At 49.5% G+C, this 19,811-nt stretch overlaps 1 protein-coding gene across 6 annotated transcripts in view; it reads right to left on the minus strand.

Annotated features, from left to right (window-relative positions):
• Positions 1–19,811, minus strand: part of RNF4 (ring finger protein 4) — a 137,880-nt gene that overhangs the window by 85,282 nt on the left and 32,787 nt on the right. For 2 of the 6 annotated variants that reach the window (XR_012231948.1, XR_012231947.1), the window contains exon 3: positions 17,996–18,879. The exons of the other annotated variants lie outside the window; for them this stretch is intronic. The gene's annotated coding sequence lies outside the window, so the exon portion shown is untranslated. Of the gene's footprint in view, positions 1–17,995; positions 18,880–19,811 lie in introns of those variants that run through there. 6 annotated transcript variants of the gene reach the window in all.

Below are 19,811 nucleotides of genomic sequence, written 5' to 3' on the forward strand. Positions count from 1 at the left end.
CCTCGGAATTTTCTAAGATTTGGGCTGAGACCAACACATCACTCAAGAGATCCGCTGATCAGATGAAGAACTATGCAGACAAAAAGAGGTTGGATTCTCCTCCGTATCGTGTTGGCGACAAGGTCTGGCTCTCCTCCAAATTCGTCCGACTAAAACTGCCCTCCTACAAGTTGGGTCCACGCTACATTGGTCCGTTTGAAATTCTGGGACGTATTAACGAAGTTGCCTACAAATTGAGGTTGCCTGCTTCGCTCCGGATCCCGAACACCTTTCACGTCTCTCTCCTGAAGCCTGTGGTGCTGAATCGTTTCCATTCCTCGCTTGATCTTGGTCCTCAGCCGGTGGGTGCCGACAACATTTTTGAAGTGCAGGACATCCTCGCTGTGAAAAGGGTTAGAGGTAGGACTTTCTTTCTCGTTGATTGGAAGGGCTTTGGTCCTGAGGAGAGATTCTGGGAGCCTCGGGAGAATATTAATGCTCCCCGTATCCTCAAGAGCTTTCTTGTTAACCTCCGGGGGGGGGCGGCTTAGGGGAGGGGGTACTGTTACACCGCTCCGCCATACTCACCCGGCCTCCGCTCCCACGCCGCAGTCGCCCTCCGCTCCCACGCCGCAGCCTCTCTCCACCCGACGGCCGCGGCGGTCACCTGAGACAGGCCCGCGACCGATGCCTTCCCTGCATGCTATGCGCATGCGCCATAGGCCGCGGCCGCGCCTCCTTCCTGCTTCTTATGTTCCGGCTGTGCCCTGACCCGGAAGCACCTTTGGACCAATGGCTGACCAGACGGGGCCATATCAGGCCGCTTCCCCCTGAGGGAGGCGCCTGATCGTTGTGTTTCCTGACACTCTGGCCTCGCTCCATCGTGCACACTCTGCTCCTGCAGTTCCTGTCTCGGCTGCTCCTCACAGCAGCTTCTCAGTCCTGCTACCCGTGTTCCTGCCGTCCTACTCCAGTCCTGCCTTCAGTGTTCCTGCCGTCCTACTCCAGTCCTGCCTTCAGTGTTCCTGCCGTCCTACTCCAGTCCTGCCTTCAGTGTTCCTGCCGTCCTACTCCAGTCCTGCCTTCAGTGTTCCTGCCGTCCTACTCCAGTCCTGCCTTCAGTGTTCCTGCCGTCCTACTCCAGTCCTGCCTTCAGTGTTCCTGTCGTCCTACTCCAGTCCTGTCTTCAGTGCTCCTGCCGTCCTACTCCAGTCTCAGTCTTACTCCGGTCCATCCTGAGCCGCCCCTCTCGGTACCGGCTACCGTGGTACTCGAACCCCTGGGCCTGCTTCTAACGGTCCCTGTATAGGGGTCGGTTCCACCTGGCAGCTCGCCCGGGGTCCCTCGGTGCCACGGTCCAGAGGGTCCACTCTCGGAGTTCCCGCTCCTGACCACCCGCGCTAACATACGTGAGAACATGCAGGCGACCCAGCGGCGCCAGCGCATATGGTACGATCGGAGGGCCAGAGAGTACACTTTGGAAATAGGACAGAAGGTCCTGGTGTTAGAGCCCACTAAGCAGAATAAGTTTCAAGCTGCATGGCAGGGGCCCTACCAGGTAGTGGGGAAAATAGCCGACACAACCTATAATGTCGCCGATTGTGACGACCCCAGGGTTATCCACATGTTCCACGTGAATATGCTGAAGCCCTACCGGGAGCGCCCTGAAAAGGTAGTGGCCATCTGTGCACCTGAAGCAGAGGATTTAGCCGGACTTCCCTTGCCGGATGTCTTAGGGGAAAGGACTCAGTCTAAAACATTGGACCAGGTACACTTGGGTGAAGACCTAGGCCCCCAGGAAAGACAGCAGGCGGAGGCGTTGTTGAGGCTGCAACAGAGGATGTTTTCAGAGAGATCGGGGTACACTCGCCTGTCACAACACAAGGTTGAGACCCAGGATCAGACCCCCCTGCGACAAAACCCCTTCCGCGTCCCTGAGTCTGTACGAGAGGGGATGCGACAAGAGATACAAGAGATGTTGCGTTTAGGGGTCATTGAAAAGTCAGATAGTCCCTGGGCATCCCCAGTAGTGTTAGTGCCCAAGAAGGATGGGACTACACGGTTTTGTGTAGACTATCGTAAGCTCAATGAGAAAACAGTGACGGATGCATACCCCATGCCGCGTGTGGATGAGTGTCACGTGGGCAAAGCAGAGGTTCAGTATTTAGGGCATTGGGTGGGAAGTGGGAAACAGCGACCAGAACCAGCCAAGATTGAGGCCATAGCCAAATGGCCCATCCCACGCACTAAAACCCAGGTCATGGCGTTTCTAGGGACAGTGGGGTATTAGAGGAAATTCGTTCCCAATTACAGCAGTGTAGCCAAGCCCCACACTGATTTGACCCGTAAGAGCCAACCCCGCCAGGTAACCTGGACCTCAGAGTGTGAGGAAGCCTTTTGCCAACTAAATGACGCCCTCACCAATACCCCTGTATTGGCCGCACCCGATCCAACTAAACGTTTCCTTGTTCACACAGACGCTTCTATGTTTGGATTGGGGGCAGTACTGAGCCAAGTCGGGCCGGACGGCCAAGAACACCCGGTAACTTACCTGAGTCGGAAACTACTGCCCCGTGAAGTAAGCTATGCGGCCATCGAGAAGGAGTGCCTGGCGGTAGTATGGGCACTCAAGAAGTTGCAACCATATTTGTATGGACGACAGTTTTCCCTCCTAACGGACCATAATCCCCTAGTCTGGCTTAATCGGGTCTCCGGAGACAACGCCAGATTGCTGCGGTGGAGTTTAGCCCTACAACCTCTGGACTTCACCATCCACCACAGACCCGGCAAACAAAATGGTAACGCCGATGGACTAAGTCGATAAACGGAACTTGTACCAACCCCATTCACTTCGGTCATCCCCAAACCGATCCGTTGAGGATCAGACTGTGTATGCCGATCGCATCGCTGAAAAGGGGAGCCGTGTTACGTGTTACAGAACCACTCAGCACTCAGAATATGTTGTGCAGTTATATGTATGTATAATAGGTTCTATGTGAGATGCATGTCCCTAATACATCAGCCCACAGGCTGCACCCCTGGGCAGAGGGGACACGATATTCTCCTTTTGTCCGCCCTCCCCCCACCTTTGTAATTCCCACAGTAAACATTGGCAGGCTCCGGCCACCTGCGGCTTTTGTAATGCATGTCTGGCCTGCCGCTTTTCTATTGGCCTGCCCTCTGTATCTGTGTGATATATTCTGTGTCCTGTGAGTAAAGTGTTGTTAGACTGGAAATACGTGGAGAAGCAGTGATCTTTTATATGCGCCCATGTAACCAAGGAATTCCAGCCAGCGTCAATCATTCAGACTCCAGCCAACGCAGAGCAGACCTCCGAAAACACGGGGTGGTACTGAAAGAGGTACCCCAGCTTGGGTAGACCCCGTTACAGAGAGATTACCAGGCATTGGTAGAACCAGTATACTCCGAAAGCAGGCCCACTGTCCTGACAGCCAGAGGGGTGGTTGATGTCAAAAAAGTGAGAGCATCTGTACGTCTTTTGAATTGTGGGGAAGAGGAGACCACAATACCTCGGTACGCCACAGTTGCTAAGCTGCTCACAGTTAATAACAACTCTTTGCAGGCAGCGGAACCCTTGGTCTCATCCGATCAGGTGGAGGACAATGGCTCTGTGAAACAGCTAGAGGAGTGGTGCCAGCAACTGCAGGTGGGAACCGACTCTACACCTTCATACCAAAGAAATGGGGTCTACAGAGTGACACAAGAGTATGAGCGGGTATTCAGCAAACACCCACTAGATTTTGGGCAGGCAAAAGGGGTCCAACATCATATCCCCACGGGGGACCATCCACCCATAAAGGAGAGGTATAGACCTATGCCCCCAACACAGTACCAGTGTGCTAAGAGTATGTTGAGGGAGATGAAGGAGGCTGGGGTTATCAGAGACAGTTGTAGCCCCTGGGCAGCTCCAATAGTTTTTGTAAAGAAAAAGGATGGTACCATGAGAATGTGTGTTGATTGCAGGAAAATTAACAGCATTACACATAAAGATGCCTACCCATTACCTAGGATTGAGGAATTACCTTGGATCTCACCAGTGGGTATTGGCAGGTTCCCGTGGCAGAGGCAGATAAGGAGAAAACCGCATTTACCACTCCAATGGGTCTCTGTGAGTTCAATTATATGCCATTTGGGCTTTGCACTGCCCCAGGAACATTTCAACGGCTGATGGAGTGCTGCCTGGGACACATGAACTTTGAAACAATCCTGCTGTACCTGGATGATGTCATTGTTTTCTCCAAAACCTATGAAGAGCATCTGGAACACCTGGCTGAAGTATTTGAAGCTTTGTCCAATTTTGGCCTGAAGGTGAAGCCCTCCAAATGCCACCTCCTGAAGCCCAAGGTACAGTACCTTGGTCATGTGGTCAGTGCAGAAGGTGTGGCACCAGATCCTGACAAGGTCACAGTCATCCGAGACTGGCCGAAGCCCAGCAACCTCCATGAAGTATGCCAATTCCTTGGACTGGTAGGCTACTACCGAAGATTCATCAAGGGCTTTACTGAAATAGCTACCCCTATGCAAAACCTTCTGGTGGGGCAGTCCAAGAAGAACAAGCAGAAAAATTCCACCATTGAATGGACTGAAGAGTCAGAGAGGTCCTTCACCAGACTGAAGATGGCTGTCACAGGTGACGAAGTTTTGGCCTACCCAGATTATGAGAAACCCTTTGTGCTGTACACATATGCCAGCAATGTGGGACTAGGAGCGGTACTGTCGCAGATACAGAATGGAAAAGAAAGAGTGATCTCCTACGCCAGCAGGAAGTTGCGTCCCACCAAATGGAACCCTGATAACTACAGTTCTTTCAAGTTGGAGTTCCTTGCCATAGTCTGGGCTGTCACCGAAAGATTCAAGCATTACCTAGCCTCGGCCAAGTTTACAATCTTCACGGACAACAATCCGTTGACTCACTTGGACACTGCAAAGCTAGGTGCACTGGAACAGTGATGGATGGCTCGGCTATCTAACTGTGAGTTTACCATCAAGTACCGGGCAGGGCACAAGAATGCCAATGCTGATGCGCTGTCCAGAATGCCAAACCTACCGGATGCAGGGGGAAGACCCTGAGGCTCTGGAAGAGATAGAGCTACCTCCCTTCCACCGGCCACTTGCGGCCCAACATGCTCAAGGAGTAAGAGACAGACGGTCTGGCTTGAAGGAGGTCACCCTGAATCCTTTGCCCCATCATGACTGGGCAGAAACGCAAGATAGTGACCCTGCAGTCCGCCTGGTGAAGGAGCTGTTGATACGAGCTGACACGTCCAGAGTTGGATGCTCCTGAAGAAACCCAGCAGTTGTGGAAGGAGAGAGGCCGGCTGTTTATCTATGAAGGGAAGCTGTGTTGGAGGAGTATCAATGCCCACACGCATGAACTGATCTGGCAAGTAATAGTCCCAAAGAGAGAGGCATCAATGGTCCTGGAAGCATACCACCATGGAGCTGGACACTTCGGATGGAAGAAGTTGGAACCATTGCTCCGAGAGAGGGTCTACTGGGCTGGTATGAGGAAAGCCATAGAGAGGTGGTGCCGGGAGTGTGGACAATGTAACCTGCGCAGAAAGGATCGAAACAGCCAAAGAGCTCCCCTGCAACCAATCATCACCAAACAGCCCCTCGAGTTGGTAGCCCTGGACCATGTGAAGCTGGTTCCAAGCCGGTCGGGCTACATCTATGCTCTTACCATTGTGGATCACTACTCGAGATTCCTGGTAGTTGTGCCTGTCAAAGATCTAACTGCCAGGACAGCAGTCAGAGCCTTCCAACAGTACTTCTGTAGGCCACATGGATATCCTGAAAGAATACTCACAGATCCAGCTTTCGAGGCAGAAGTGTTCCGTTCCATGAGTTCTGCAACTTGTATGGTTGTAAGAAGATCCGGACAACACCTTATCATCCACAGACCAATGGCATGTGCGAGAAGATGAACCAGGTAGTGACTGACCTACTGAAGACATTGCCCTTGGAGGAGAGGAATCTGTGACCTGAGAAGTTGCCAGATCTGGTAGACCTCTACAACCATATTCCAATGAACTCTACCAACTGTACTCCAGCATACCTGATGAGAGCAAGACCGGGTAGGCTGCCTGTGGATTTGGACATGGGAGTCCTCACGCCGGAGGCCACATCGCCAGATGCTGACTGGGACCAGGAGAGGCGGCAGCAGTACAGGAGAGTACAGGAGTGTGTGGAGAAGAGTCTGGCCCAGGCAAGGCAAAGGCAGGAGAAGCTTTACAATCAGAATGCATCTGCTGTCCCCTTTTCGCCGGGAGAACTAGTCCTCAAAAGGAAGAGGAGGTTGCACAAGCTGGATGATCAATGGGAGGCTGAACCTTATACCATTCTGCCCTCAAACTTTGATAATACTAAAGTATGCCTTGTTAGTAAAGACGGAGGAGAGACCTCAGCAGCGGTATCCAGGGATCATTTGAAGTTATGCCCTGACCAGTTGAAAGAAAGAGCAGAAGAATCGGATAACCTTCAACCCGTAGAGGTAGAAGAGAAGGTCAGCACAGTGCTTGGGGAATTCCCTGCGAATAGGACTAGAATTAATGATGCAATAGTGGTACCAGTGTTGTTATTTCCCCAAGTGAAAGCACAGGAGGATGGTGACTCGAGAGGATCAGGAGAATCAGGTAGCAGAAGCCACACCAGCAGCGGAGCCAGAGAACCCTCGCCCTGCCAGTGGTGAACCTGTTGTGCCCCTGGTGAGTCCAAGAGTTCACAGACAATCACGTATCCCTGTAGCATGTAGAATCCCTAGTAGTGTACCCAGTGCCTCACACACTACACCAGTGGTTAGAACCAGACAGTCGGTAAGGGCCACTACAGCACCAGTGTTACGCAGATCTACTCGTACCACACAGCGAATACTACCAGTTAGGTTCCGCATATAAAGTAAATGTGAATATTGAAATTGAATGTAAATATGTAACTGTTTTCCAAATTTTGTGCCTACAGGTAACCTGTAAGAGTTCCCTTTTGATTTTACCAGTTTGTTTCATGGACACTGAACCACAGGACTTGTGTGTGGTCAAAAACTTTCTTTATAAATAGTTACCATTTGCCCAGGAATGGACCATGGACATTGATGCCGGACTTATCATCATAGGACCATTTTTGGAAACACATGCTTTTTGTACATTTTTCCCTTTTTCAATCTTGTACAAATTCTTATTGCTTAAGTATTTGTGTATTATATGTTTCTTTTTGTTCAGCACAGGAGTGCTGACTTGCACTAAGGGGGAATGTGGCACCCCCAGGAGTATGGCCGCCACAGTGGCTTTGCCTTCCACCAGGGAGGGTTATGCCAGGCTTGGAGGCAATGATGGGTCTCTCTCACAGTCAATCCATACATACAACACAGTTCCACTCCAGGCCAGCAGGGGGAGCTCTGACCCAGGATTGAGGGGAGGAGTGCTCTCTGTGGGCCAGGAGGAGGAAATAGTTAGTTAGTCTGCGGAGGGTGAAGTGTGCAGACGTGGAGTGAGAAGTTGGAGGTTGAGCTGCAGAAGGCGAGCTCCCTCAGCTTGAGAGCGCAAGAACTGGAGTCTGGTCTCCACGGTGGTACGGATACTAATGGTCCTGCCACAGACACCAGAGGAGTAGGAGGCTGTAAATGCCCTACTCCCATCTAAGACTGGAGGCACAACAGCAAAACGGATAGAGAGCCGAGAGTGAGCATCCCTGATCAGGCTACAGCTGTCTGTCATACAAGTAAAGTTCTAGGAACATCTGACAGGAGGAACTTCAGAGTAACTAAGCACTGGAGTGCTTCACACCACACAAGCGCTAGGAAGGAGACTGCACAGCCCGTCTGTGAGAGAGAATCCCTGAGTTGCTTCCAGGCTAGCCTGCTCTGTTACCATCTGTAATCAAGACCCTGGACTGCAGTTATCAAGTAAAGGTACAGAAATTGCACCCCGCTGTTTCTTGTCTGCTTCCTACCCTGTCGGCACTGCTACGTCCCTGTGCCAACCACCTTTACACAGCCCTGGGTTACAGCTTCACCCGTGGGGAGCTACACCATCTAAGCTGCAACATACCATCAGCCCCAGAGGATCTGCACGCAGCGTTGGCTAACACCTCATTTGCCAAATACCACAGGTGGCGTCACGAACTTTCCATATAACCTACATTACAAACATCATCTGCCATTGACTTTGGTGCCCAGGGCCACGGACCGGGTCACCGCTGCTGTGACACATCCCCCTGACACCGGCCCGGTACCGAGTACCCCACAGCCCTGGGAGGTCGACCCGTGTGTATATGTGAGTACGTGTGTATGTGAGTACGTGTGTGTGTATGTGAGTACGTGTGTGTGTGTATGTGAGTACGTATGTGTGTATGTGAGTATGTGTGTACGCGTGTGTGTGTATGTGTGTGTGTCTGTACGTGTGTGTGTACGTACGTGGTGGGCAGGCAGCGGCGGGGGGGTCCGGCGGCGTGGCCAGCAGCAGTGGGTCCAGCGGAGGCGGCAGGGGGTCCAGCGGCAGGGGGTGGTCCTGGCGGCGGCCAGGATGCAGGCAGCAGCGGGTCCGGCGGGGAGGGTCCGATGGCGGCAGCGGGTCCAGCGGCGGTGGGGGGGTCCCGGTGGTGTCCTGCCGGTGGTACTGTGGAAGGGCCTGGTACCACCAGCGGGTGCCATCTTGGAATACCCATCATTTGGTTATTCCAATATAGCGGTCGGCGTACTTCCAGTGCGGCGCAGTAGATTGTGGGATTCGGGGACATCCAGACGGAAATGGATGACAGACAATTTAAGGCAATTATATATATAGATATACTAGCTGAAGAGCCCGGCATTGCCTGGGCATAGTAACCAACTGTGGTTAGTTATAACAAATTATAATGATTATATTGCACACAAAAAACGTGCATCTAATCCTATCCTGTGTGATACTGACTGCTGAGCCGTGTATCTAATCCTATTCTGTGTGATACTGTCTGCTGAGCCGTGTATCTAATACTACTAGATTAAGGCCCGATGCTATCGCATCGGGAGGATAGTGATGTAGCATTGACCATGTGTTGTGCGGCACTGTGAGCAGCACACCTTGAGAAGGAGATGTGGTGAACAGCCATATAGGATGAAGTGTGGTAGTAACTTGTTCCACATGCTGATGTGGAAGCATCCTGTTGTGAGTCTACTAATAATGATGAGGAAGAAGCTGTCTGTTGTTGGCGGTGACGGCGTGCAGAGGCTTCTTCAGCCAATCTAATGGATTTAGAGTTAGGGGATTCGTGTGTGAGACGACGGCGTTTATAAGCTTCAATCTTGTCAAGGCGATGGTGTTTTTCCTCAGGAGTCTCATTAGCACGGCGTTGTTTTTGACGTAGTACTAAAGCTGCTTTCCTTTCACTGGCATTGGCATACTTTTTGGTATGACTCATGTTGGCACAGGTAAAGGAGTCTACTTGGCAGTTATCTGGCAGTGAAGAAGGCGTCCTGGAGTATTGTAGTGTAAACAGATACTTATAGTACTTATAGTCTTCTTATAGAAGTGAGGTACAGCAACACAGGGCATATAAACGGCGTGCGATAAATGACTTATTAACTGGTGTAATTATGCAGAAGACTTAAACTGGGGTACTCCTGTAGTTATGGTTAACGTTTGAAGAAACTGGTGTCCTCCTAGTCGAGGCAATATTGGCCCTGTAATTGCCCAGCAGTAGTTATGAAGTGGTAGAGGCAAATTGGCCCTGTAATTAGATACCGGCAGTGAACAGGCAGAGGAGCAATGCAGCACGTCCGCACAGCAAGTCGGCGTGAGGTACATGACGAAATTCCGCGGGATCCAAGATGGCGTCGGCAAAATCTCGCGAGATTTCGCCGACGCCATCTTGGATCCCGACGTCGTCCACAGGGCTGCCACTAGGAATTTCGGGGCCCCATACTGGCAAAATTTTCGGGGCCCCCTTGAGACTCCGCCCAGGCTCCACCCCTCAAACTGTCCACAGTCCCACCTCTCTCTTGGAAAAACTGCACTTCTCATCAATCACACATTAACAGTTCCCATTACCAGATCACACATCTAGCCAGCAGCTTTTTGGCAAAAAGATTTTTTAAATCTGCCACCACGACAAGATAGATTCTTTTGGCCGGGCCCTACTCTACTGTAACCTATTAAACATTTGCTAAAATATCCAATACAATTTAGGTATATTTTTTATTTATTTTTCAATTTTTAAAATGACCAATAATATCACATCCACAGGGACTAAGACCACCGCACCATCACCATGTCCAGACCACATATTACCACCACATAGTGACCTATAATACCACATACATGGAACAAATACAGACACACCATGACCAGACCGCATATTACCAACACACAGAAAAAATAATAGCACATGCAAGGGACAAATACCACCACACCATTTCCCAACCACATATTACCACCACATGGTGACCAATAATACCACATACAAGGAACAAATACCACGGCACCATGCCCAGACCACATATTACCACCACATGGTGACCAATAATACCACATACAAGGAACAAATACTGCCACACCATGACCAGACCACATATTACCACCAGTGACAGAAGAATAATAGCACATACAAGGATCAAATACCACCGCACCATGCCCAGACCACATATTACCACGACATGGTGACTGAATACTACAATACTGATCATTAATAAAAAAAAACTGAATACTATCACCATAAGTGCCATTATACACAGGAGAGCTGTACTTAGCATGTAGTGTCTGTGTTCAGGTAATACAGTGATCACCGGTGACATTATGCACAGGACCTCTGTACATAGTGCCAGTGTACAGGTAATACAGTGATCACTGGTGACATTGTACAAAGGCACTCTGTATATAGTGTACAGGTAATACAGTGACCACTGGTGACATTATACACAGGAGCTCTGTATATAGTCTCAGTGTACAGATAACACAGTGATCAGAGGTGACATTGTACAAAGGCACTCTGTATATAGTGTCAGTGTACAAGTAACATACTGACTCACCAGTGATGTCTCTAGGTGAAGTCCTTATTCTTTGTTTTTCATCTTTCATCCAGCACACACCACCATCACGTCTTCCAGCCAGGGCTCGTCTCTGCAGGAAGTAACAGAATTATCTAGAGCTCCGCTTGCAGAACACATTCCTTATTTTTTTCTCAACCTCTACACTACACCAGATGAAGAAAAAAAGGCGACATAGTGTCGCTCTGCACAGTAACAGAACCGCCCCCCCCCCATTTTAAACAGTATCTTCAAAAAAATAAAATAAATACATCACTGCAGTAATAATATCTATTAATTAGCCCCTATGGTAATAATATCCCCCATCCTTTGAACGTTTGCAACGCAGTTTTACAAGGCCACCCATTGCCAAACCAAATGCTTACAGCCAGAATATCCCTAATACACAAAGAGGGGAAGGATCCTGAACAATGTAGTAGCTATAGGCCAATCTCTCTCCTTAATGTGGACCTAAAAATCCTAGCAGGGCTGATGGCAAAAAGAATGGCCGAGTCATTGCCAAATTTGATTTCCTTAAATCAGACCGGGTTTGTGGGTGGAAGGGAGGGAAGGGATAATGTCCACAAAGTATTACACCTTCTTCAATACGCAAAAAATCGTAAACTCCCATTGATGCTTCTTAGAACAGATGCAGAGAAGGCCTTTGACAGGGTGGACTGGGTATACCTACGGGAAGTGCTGATCAAGTTTGAGATACCCGAAGCGTTTATAGCAGCCGTAATGGCAATGTACGATAAGCCCAAGGCACATATTAGGATTAACGATTTTACAACAGATGCATTTACTATAAAGAACGGAACAAGACAGGGCTGTCCCCTATCCCCGTTGTTATTTGTGCTAGCAATGGAACCTCTCTTAAAGGCCATACAAATACATGAGGGAATAGAGGGTATTCGTATCAATAAGACACACTATAAAATAGCGGCATTTGCGGACGATCTCTTAGTCTTGATGACTAATCCTTTGCTGGGACTTCCAACATTGATGGATCTCATAGATCAATATAGCAAAATTTCCAATTTTAAAGTAAATATGTCTAAGTCGGAAGCGCTAGACATACATATATCCCCGAATACCTTAGCTAAACTAAAAAGTACATACCCATTCACCTGGCCAAAACAATATATCAAATATTTAGGTGTAAAGATAGGAAGATCGGATAGAGACCTTTTTCAACATAATATCCCCCCCCTAATTGCCTCAGTAGAAACCATCATGAAATCATGGAGGGACTCGTATGTGTCGTGGATGGGAAGGAAAAATTTACTGAAGAGCCTAATCTTACCCAAGTTCATATATATCTTCCAAATGCTCCCTATAACCATCCCCAAATCGTATCTTCTTAAAATTAATACATTATTCCGCAGATATGTTTGGAAAAAGCAAAAGCCCCGATTAGCATACAGGACATTAACATTAAACAAATCGAGGGGTGGGATGGGTGCACCAGACATAGTAAGGTACTACCAAGCGACAATGCTTACCAGAGTGGTAGACCTGTTGCGGTCTCCTAACAATAAGCAGTGGATTGAGGTGGAGGAAGCCCTAGCACCTTATCCCCTGAGATCCATCCTTTTGGCATATCCTTGTAAAAACATAAACAAAAATTTACCTAATATACACACCAAAGCTACCTTAAAATTATGGAAGGGATTGGTGAAAACTCTAGTTCCCCCTTTGTCCCCCTTACTCAAGTTGGCAGATATAATGCCACATGCCTCTTATTCCGGAACCGGGCAAATGTAGCGGTTGATGAACTCTTAACGGACGGGGCACTCCCCTCCTTTCAGGAACTGAAGAAGCAACCAGGGCTTTCCAACTTGTCCTTTATACAATTCGGCTCTATAAGAGACTCCTTGGCACAGTATCTTTTAGGAGCAGACGTTACCCGCCCACTGACTGCATTTGAGACTCTCTGTGCAACAAAGGATAAACCCAAAAAGATAATGTCGTCTATTTACCAGGTTTTAAATATAACTGACTGTTGCCTCAAAAGAGCCTATATAACACATTGGGAAAAGGATTTGGGATACAAGTTTACCCCAAATCAAATATCACACATTTATAATTCTTCTCATGGCCCATCACAATGCGTTAGAGCACAAGAGAATTCCTTTAAAATAGTCGCCAGATGGTATATTACACCACAGCAGAACACTTATTGGCAGACGGGGTCTTCTACTAGATGCTGGAGATGCTGTGACTCGGAGGGAACATACTTACATATGTGGTGGTCCTGTCCACCCCTGCTGCAGTTCTGGCGACTAGTAGGGGATTATATCGGGGAAATTGTGGGCAAAAAGCTTACATTGACACCGGAGATAGTGCTCTTAAATTTTCTGTCACCGACTGGACATAAGAATACTGCTCTGTTGACTCAACACATTCTTTCAGCAGCGAAACTTTTGATACCTATGAACTGGAAGACAACTACCACTCCATCTATATCCCAATTGCAAGAGAAGGTAGATATGCTATATCAAGTAGCCAAACTGGCTGCCTTGGTGAATGGCTCACTTTCAGCTTTTGAAAGAGTATGGCACCCATGGACCCGATTCAGATCCATTAGTAGAAGTTGATAAGGCTATAGTGGCCTCCTTGCTCGGCTTTATCAGAGTGGACGAAACCCTTGTTGCCTAGTGTTCCCCTCTCCCCCCCCCCCTTACTTCCCCTATATTCCACCCCTATCTCCCAACTTCTCCCTCTAATTACTTGACCTCCTGTCCCTTTACTCCCTATACTGTTTTTTTTCTCTTTTCTTCTTTTTTGTTCTTCTTCATCTTTGTTTGAAATCATGGCATATGTGATGTAGCAGGGGCGTGTGGATGGGAAGAACCCAGATTTGAACCCAGATAATCTTGCTACTGGAAGTTCCTTTTAGGCTGTTGTTGTCCTTAAACTTCTATATATCAATAGTTTTTGCCATGAATTGATATTTCAAACCATCTGTTTAACTCCCGAAAAGTGGAATTTGTAGGTTATATAATAATTTTGTAAGCTACTTTGTTGATTGCTTTCTTTCGGATGTAACTTGCAGATTTCAATAAATAAAACATTAAAACATAATATCCCCCATCCTGACCCCTGTGTGTCTCATTCCTGACTTCAGCCATATTTTCTCTCATCCTGCCCTCATGAGTATCCATTCTACCCCCATATGATCTCCCGATCCTTCCCCGTCTACATCGTATCCATCCTGCCCCATGATCCTGCACCATGTGTCTCCCATCCTGCCCCATGTCTCACATTCTGCTCCGTCCTGTGTCTCACTTTCACATTCTGCCCCCGTGCCTCACATTCTGCCCTCCTGTGTATCACTGTCACATTCTGCCCCCTCCTGTGTCTCACTGTCATATTCTGCCCCCTCCTGTGTCTTACTGTCACATTCTTCCCCCTCCTGTGTCTTACTGTCACATTCTGCCTCCTCCTGTGTCTTACTGTCACATTCTGCCTCCTCCTGTGTCTCACTGTCACATTCTGCCCCCTCCTGTGTCTTACTGTCACATTCTGCCCCCTCCTGTGTCTCACTGTCACATTCTGCCCCCTCCTGTGTCTTACTGTCACATTCTGCCCCATGTCCATTCTGCCCCAATGTCTCACATTCTGCCCCTCCTGTGTCATTACTGTCACATTCTGCCCCCTCCTGTGTCTCACTGTCATATTCTGCCCCCTCCTGTGTCTTACTGTCACATTCTGCCCCCATGTCTCACATTCTGCCCCCTCCTGTGTCTTACTGTCACATTCTGCCCCATGTCTCACATTCTGCCCCCTCCTGTGTCATTACAGTCACATTCTTCCCCCTCCTGTGTCTCATTGTCACATTCTGCCCCCTCCTGTGTCTCACTGTCACATTCTACCCCCATGTCTCACATTCTGCCCCCTCCTGTGTCTCACTGTCACATTCTGCCCCCATGTCTCGCATTCTGCCCCCTCCTGTGTCTCACTGTCACATTCTGCCCCCATGTCTCGCATTCTGCCCCCTCCTGTGTCTCACTGTCACATTCTGCCCCCATGTCTCGCATTCTGCCCCCTGCTGTGTCTTACTGTCACATTCTGCCCCCATGTCTTGCATTCTGCCCCCTCCTGTGTCTCACTGTCACATTCTGCCCCATCCTGTCTTACTGGCACAGTCTGCCCCCATGTCTCGCATTCTGCCCCCTCCTGTGTCTCACTGTCACATTCTGCCCCCATGTCTCGCATTCTGCCCCCTCCTGTGTCTCACTGTCACATTCTGCCCCCATGTCTCGCATTCTGCCCCCTCCTGTGTCTCACTGTCACATTCTGCCCCCATGTCTCGCATTCTGCCCCCTGCTGTGTCTTACTGTCACATTCTGCCCCCATGTCTCACTTTCTGCCCCCTCCTGTGTCTCACTGTCACATTCTGCCCCATCCTGTCTTACTGGCACAGTCTGCCCCCATGTCTGCATTCTGCCCCCATCATATCTGCATTCTGCCCCCATGTCTTGCATTCTGCCCCCATCATGTCTGCATTCTGCCCTATCATGTCTTGCATTCTGCCCCCATCATGTCTTGCATTCTGCCCCCATCATGTCTTGCATTCTGCCCCATCATGTCTTGCATTCTGTCCCCATCATGTCTTGCATTCTGTCCCCCATCATGTCTTGCATTCTGCCCCCATCATGTCTTGCATTCTGCCCCCCATATCTGCATTCTGCCCCATCATGTCTTGCATTCTGCCCCCACAATGTCCAGCATTCTGCCCCCATCATGTCCAGCATTCTGCCCCCATCATGTCCAGCAATCTGCCCCCATCATGTCCAGCAATCTGCCCCATCATGTCTTGCAATCTGCCCCCATCATGTCTTGCAATCTGCCCCCATCATGTCTTGCATTCTGCCCCATCATGTCTGCATTCTGCCCCATCATGTCTTGCATTCTGCCCCCATCATGTCTTGCATTCTGCCCCCATCATGTCCAGCATTCTGCCCTCATCATGTCCAGCATTCTGCCCTCATCATGTCCAGCATTCTGCCCCCATCATGTCCAGCATTCTGCCCCCATCATGTCCAGCATTCTGCCCCATCATGTCCAGCATTCTGCCCCCATCATGTCCAGCATTCTGCCCCCATCATGTCCAGCATTCTGCCCCATCGTGTCTTGCATTCTGCCCCATCATGTCTTGCATTCTGCCCCCATCATGTCTTGCATTCTGCCCCCATCATGTCTTGCATTCTGCCCCCATTATGTCTGCATTCTGCCCCCATGTCTTGCATTCTGCCCCCATTTCTCCATATTTGCCCCTGTGTGTCTCCAGTCCTTCCCCCGAGTCTCCATTCTGCCAGGGAAACATATTGCCCCTTTCAATAATAAAATAAAATAAAAACTTTTTTTCTTACCTGGCCTCGCTCCTGTGTTGAAGTTGGAGCTGCAGCTGTGTGAGGGTGAGCTGAAAGGACCTGTGGTGACGTCATCGTCATGTGACCAGGGGGCGGGCTGATCAATGGTGAAGGACTGTGGTAATGATGACGTCACCACAGGTCCTTCAGTGCTTCTGTAGCTTTGGATGTCGGCCACTGTGGCGGCTCTGCTGATGTGCGCGCTGCAGGCCCGGCTGCAGTGCACACTTGGGGCCCGACCGGCGACCGCAGCGCACACTTGGGGCCCGCCTGGCGCCCCATGACATGCAGCACTTGGGGCCCGATGACTCTAAGCACAGGAGCGGGGCCCCTGATCTGCGGGGCCCCCTTCTGTACTGCTGTTCATCGGGCCCCATACAGCAGTAAGGGCTGTCATGCCCTGATGGCGGCCCTGGTCGTCCACACCGGCGACATGTTCTTGCGGCGACGCCATCTTGGATCAGCGAAATCCCGCAATCCTCAAGATGGCATAGGCGAAATCTCGCGAGATTTCGCCAACGCCATCTTGAGGATCGCGGGATTTCGCCGATCCAAGATGGCATCGCCGCAAGAACATGTCGCTGGCGTGGACAACGTCTGGATCCAGGATGGCGACGGCGGAAGAAGATGTCGGGGATCGTGCCGATGCCGACGGTGATCGTGGAGCAGCGGCGATGACGGCGTGAGTATGAGAGACGGAGTGAGAGAAAGGGTCGTATGTGGAGTGAAAGAGGGGGGACGTGAGTGGAGACGGTGAAAGGTGAGAGGAGTGTGTGTTGAGGAGGTGTGTGTGTTGAGGAGTGTGTGTTGAGGGTTAACATGGCAAGAGGTGTGTGGTGACTGCTGGCATGGTGAGGAAGGTGTGTGTTAGGAAGATATATGGTGTCAGGGAGTGTGCGGGGGGCAGAAGAGGCACAGTGCTACCGCCAAAGGCAGCTTCTGTCTGGATGTGACGTCACCAAGTTACAACCGGACAGAAGCTGTGTTACAACCAGACGGAAGCTGCTTAGCGCATTTATTATTATAGATTCTGTGTGATGATACTGTGTGCTGAGCTGCGTATCTAATCCTATCCTGTGTGATACTGTCTGCTGAGCCGTGTATCTAATCCTCTCCTGTGTGATACTGACTGCTGAGCTATGTATCTAATCCTATCCTGTGTGATACTGGGCTCCCCCTGCAGTCTGTGTCAGAGGGTGGTCTGTGTTGGCACGGTAATAAATTGTTATTTCCAGCTTTACAGAAGGACGATAATGGGTCACCCTCCCAGGGCTGTGGGGTATTCGGTACCGGGCCGGTCTCTCAGAGGGGATTGTCACAGCAGCGGTGACCTGGTACGTGGCCCTGGGCGCCCATGTAAAAGGGGTTGAGTTGGGAATAAAGTTTATAAGTGATTCGTGACGCCACCTGTGGTGTTCGGCAAGGGAGGTGTTAAGCCGACGCTGCAAGCAGAACCTCTGGGACAGATGGTGTAGTGCAGCAATGATGTTGTAGCCCTCCACAGGTAGGGCTGTTGGTCCCAGGGCAGTGTAGCGGAATGTTAGGAAGACGGTGCAGTGTTTGGCACAGAGATGTAGCAGTGCTGAGGATGTTGCAGGAAGGAGGCAAGGACACAACAGGGTGCAGTTTCTTTACCTTTACTTGGAAAACGCAGTCCAGGGTCCTGGTTACACATGGCACAGGAGCAGGCTAGCCTGGAAGCAACTCAGGGATCTCTCTATCAGATGGGTTGTGTAGTCTCCTTCCTAGCGCTGGCTTGAGGTACATCCAGTACTGTGTTACACTGAAGTTCCTCCTTCTTATCTTCGCTTAGAACTACCTCGTATGGCAGACAGCTGTAGCCCTCTATCTCTCTTGGCTCACCCGTCGCTGTTGTGCCTCCGAGTCTTAGTTGGGAATAGAGCATTTACAGCTTCCTATTCCTCTGGTTTCTGTTGCAGGACCTTCAGTATCCATACAACCGTGGAGACCAGGCTCCAGATCATGCGCTAACACTGGGAGGGAGCTCTCTATCCTCAGTTCAACCTCTAGCTTCTCTCCACACTTCTACACTCGCTGTCCTCCTCACACTAACTTCTGGCCCTCAGAGAGCACTCCTCCCCCAATTCTGGTTCAGAGCTCCCTCTGCTGGCCTGGAGTGGGAACTGTGTTGCATGACATGGTTAACTGTTAGAGAGACCCTTCATTGCCTCCAAGCCTGACATCACCCTCCCTGGAGGAAGGCAATGCCACTGTGGCGACCATACTCCTGGGGGCGCCACATCCCCCCCTAGTGAAAGTCAGTACTCCTGGACTGATAAAAGAAAGCATGAAAAACATATAAACAATATGAAGGTTACAAGATTTAAGAAAAAATGAAAAATTTACAAAAACCAAAAGCTCCAAAAATAGTCCTATGATGATAAGTCCAAGCATCAATGTCCATGGTCCATTCCTGGGCAAATGGTGAACTATTTACAAAGGTGGTGACCACACACAGTCCTGTGGCCAGAATGTCCATCAAAACTAAACAGGATAAATTTAAAAAGGAGAATTCTTACAGATTATCTGTAGGCACAAACTTGAAAACAGTTACATATATACATTTCAGCAGTTACATTACTTTAATTTGATTATATGCGGAATCTAATGGGTGGTATACCTTGTGTAGTATGAGTAGACTTGCGTAATACTGGTGTGATTGGGGACCTCACTGGTTGTCTAGTACTAACCACTGGTGCTGAACTGGCTACACTACTGATGTTTCTATGTAGCACAGGGATACTAGATTTTCTAGGTCCACTTTTGCTCACTGTAGGTAAACTGGGTAGTAGCTGTCTAAAAAACTCCTAGACTCACCATGGGTATGACAGATTCACCACTGGCAGGGCGAGGGTTCTCTGGTTCCACTGCTGGTATGGCATCTGCTACCTGAACTTCCTGATTCTCCGAGTTCTCTTGAGTCTCGTCTTCTTGTACTACCAGTTGGGGAAATGTCAACACTGGCACTACTATGGCATCATTTACTTTAGTTCAATTTGCAGGGAATTCTCCAAGTATAGTGCTGATCTTTTCTTCTTCTATGGGTTGGATATTATTTTGTTCTTCCATTGTTTCTTTTAACTGGTCAGGGCATAATTTAAAATTATCCCTTGACACTGCTGCTGAGGTTTCTCCTCCATATTTATTAATAAGGCACACCTTGGTATTGTCAAAATTTGAGGGTAGAATGGTGTAGGGTTCAGCTTCCCATTGGTCATCCAATTTATGCAGTCTTCTTTTCCTCTTGAGGATATGTTCTCCTGGTGACAAGGGGACTGCAGGTGCATACTGATTGTAGTGCCTTTCTTGTTTTTGTCTTGCCTGAGCTAGACTCTTTTCTACACACTCCTGTACTCTTCGATACTGTTGCTGCCTCTCTGTGTCCCAGTCAGCATCTGGTGACGTCACCTCAGGTG

The sequence above is a fragment of the Dendrobates tinctorius genome, unplaced genomic scaffold (genome assembly GCF_039654945.1).
Source record: "Dendrobates tinctorius isolate UK_male_01 unplaced genomic scaffold, ASM3965494v1 ptg000039l, whole genome shotgun sequence".
In the NCBI taxonomy this organism is placed as follows: domain Eukaryota; kingdom Metazoa; phylum Chordata; class Amphibia; order Anura; family Dendrobatidae; genus Dendrobates; species Dendrobates tinctorius.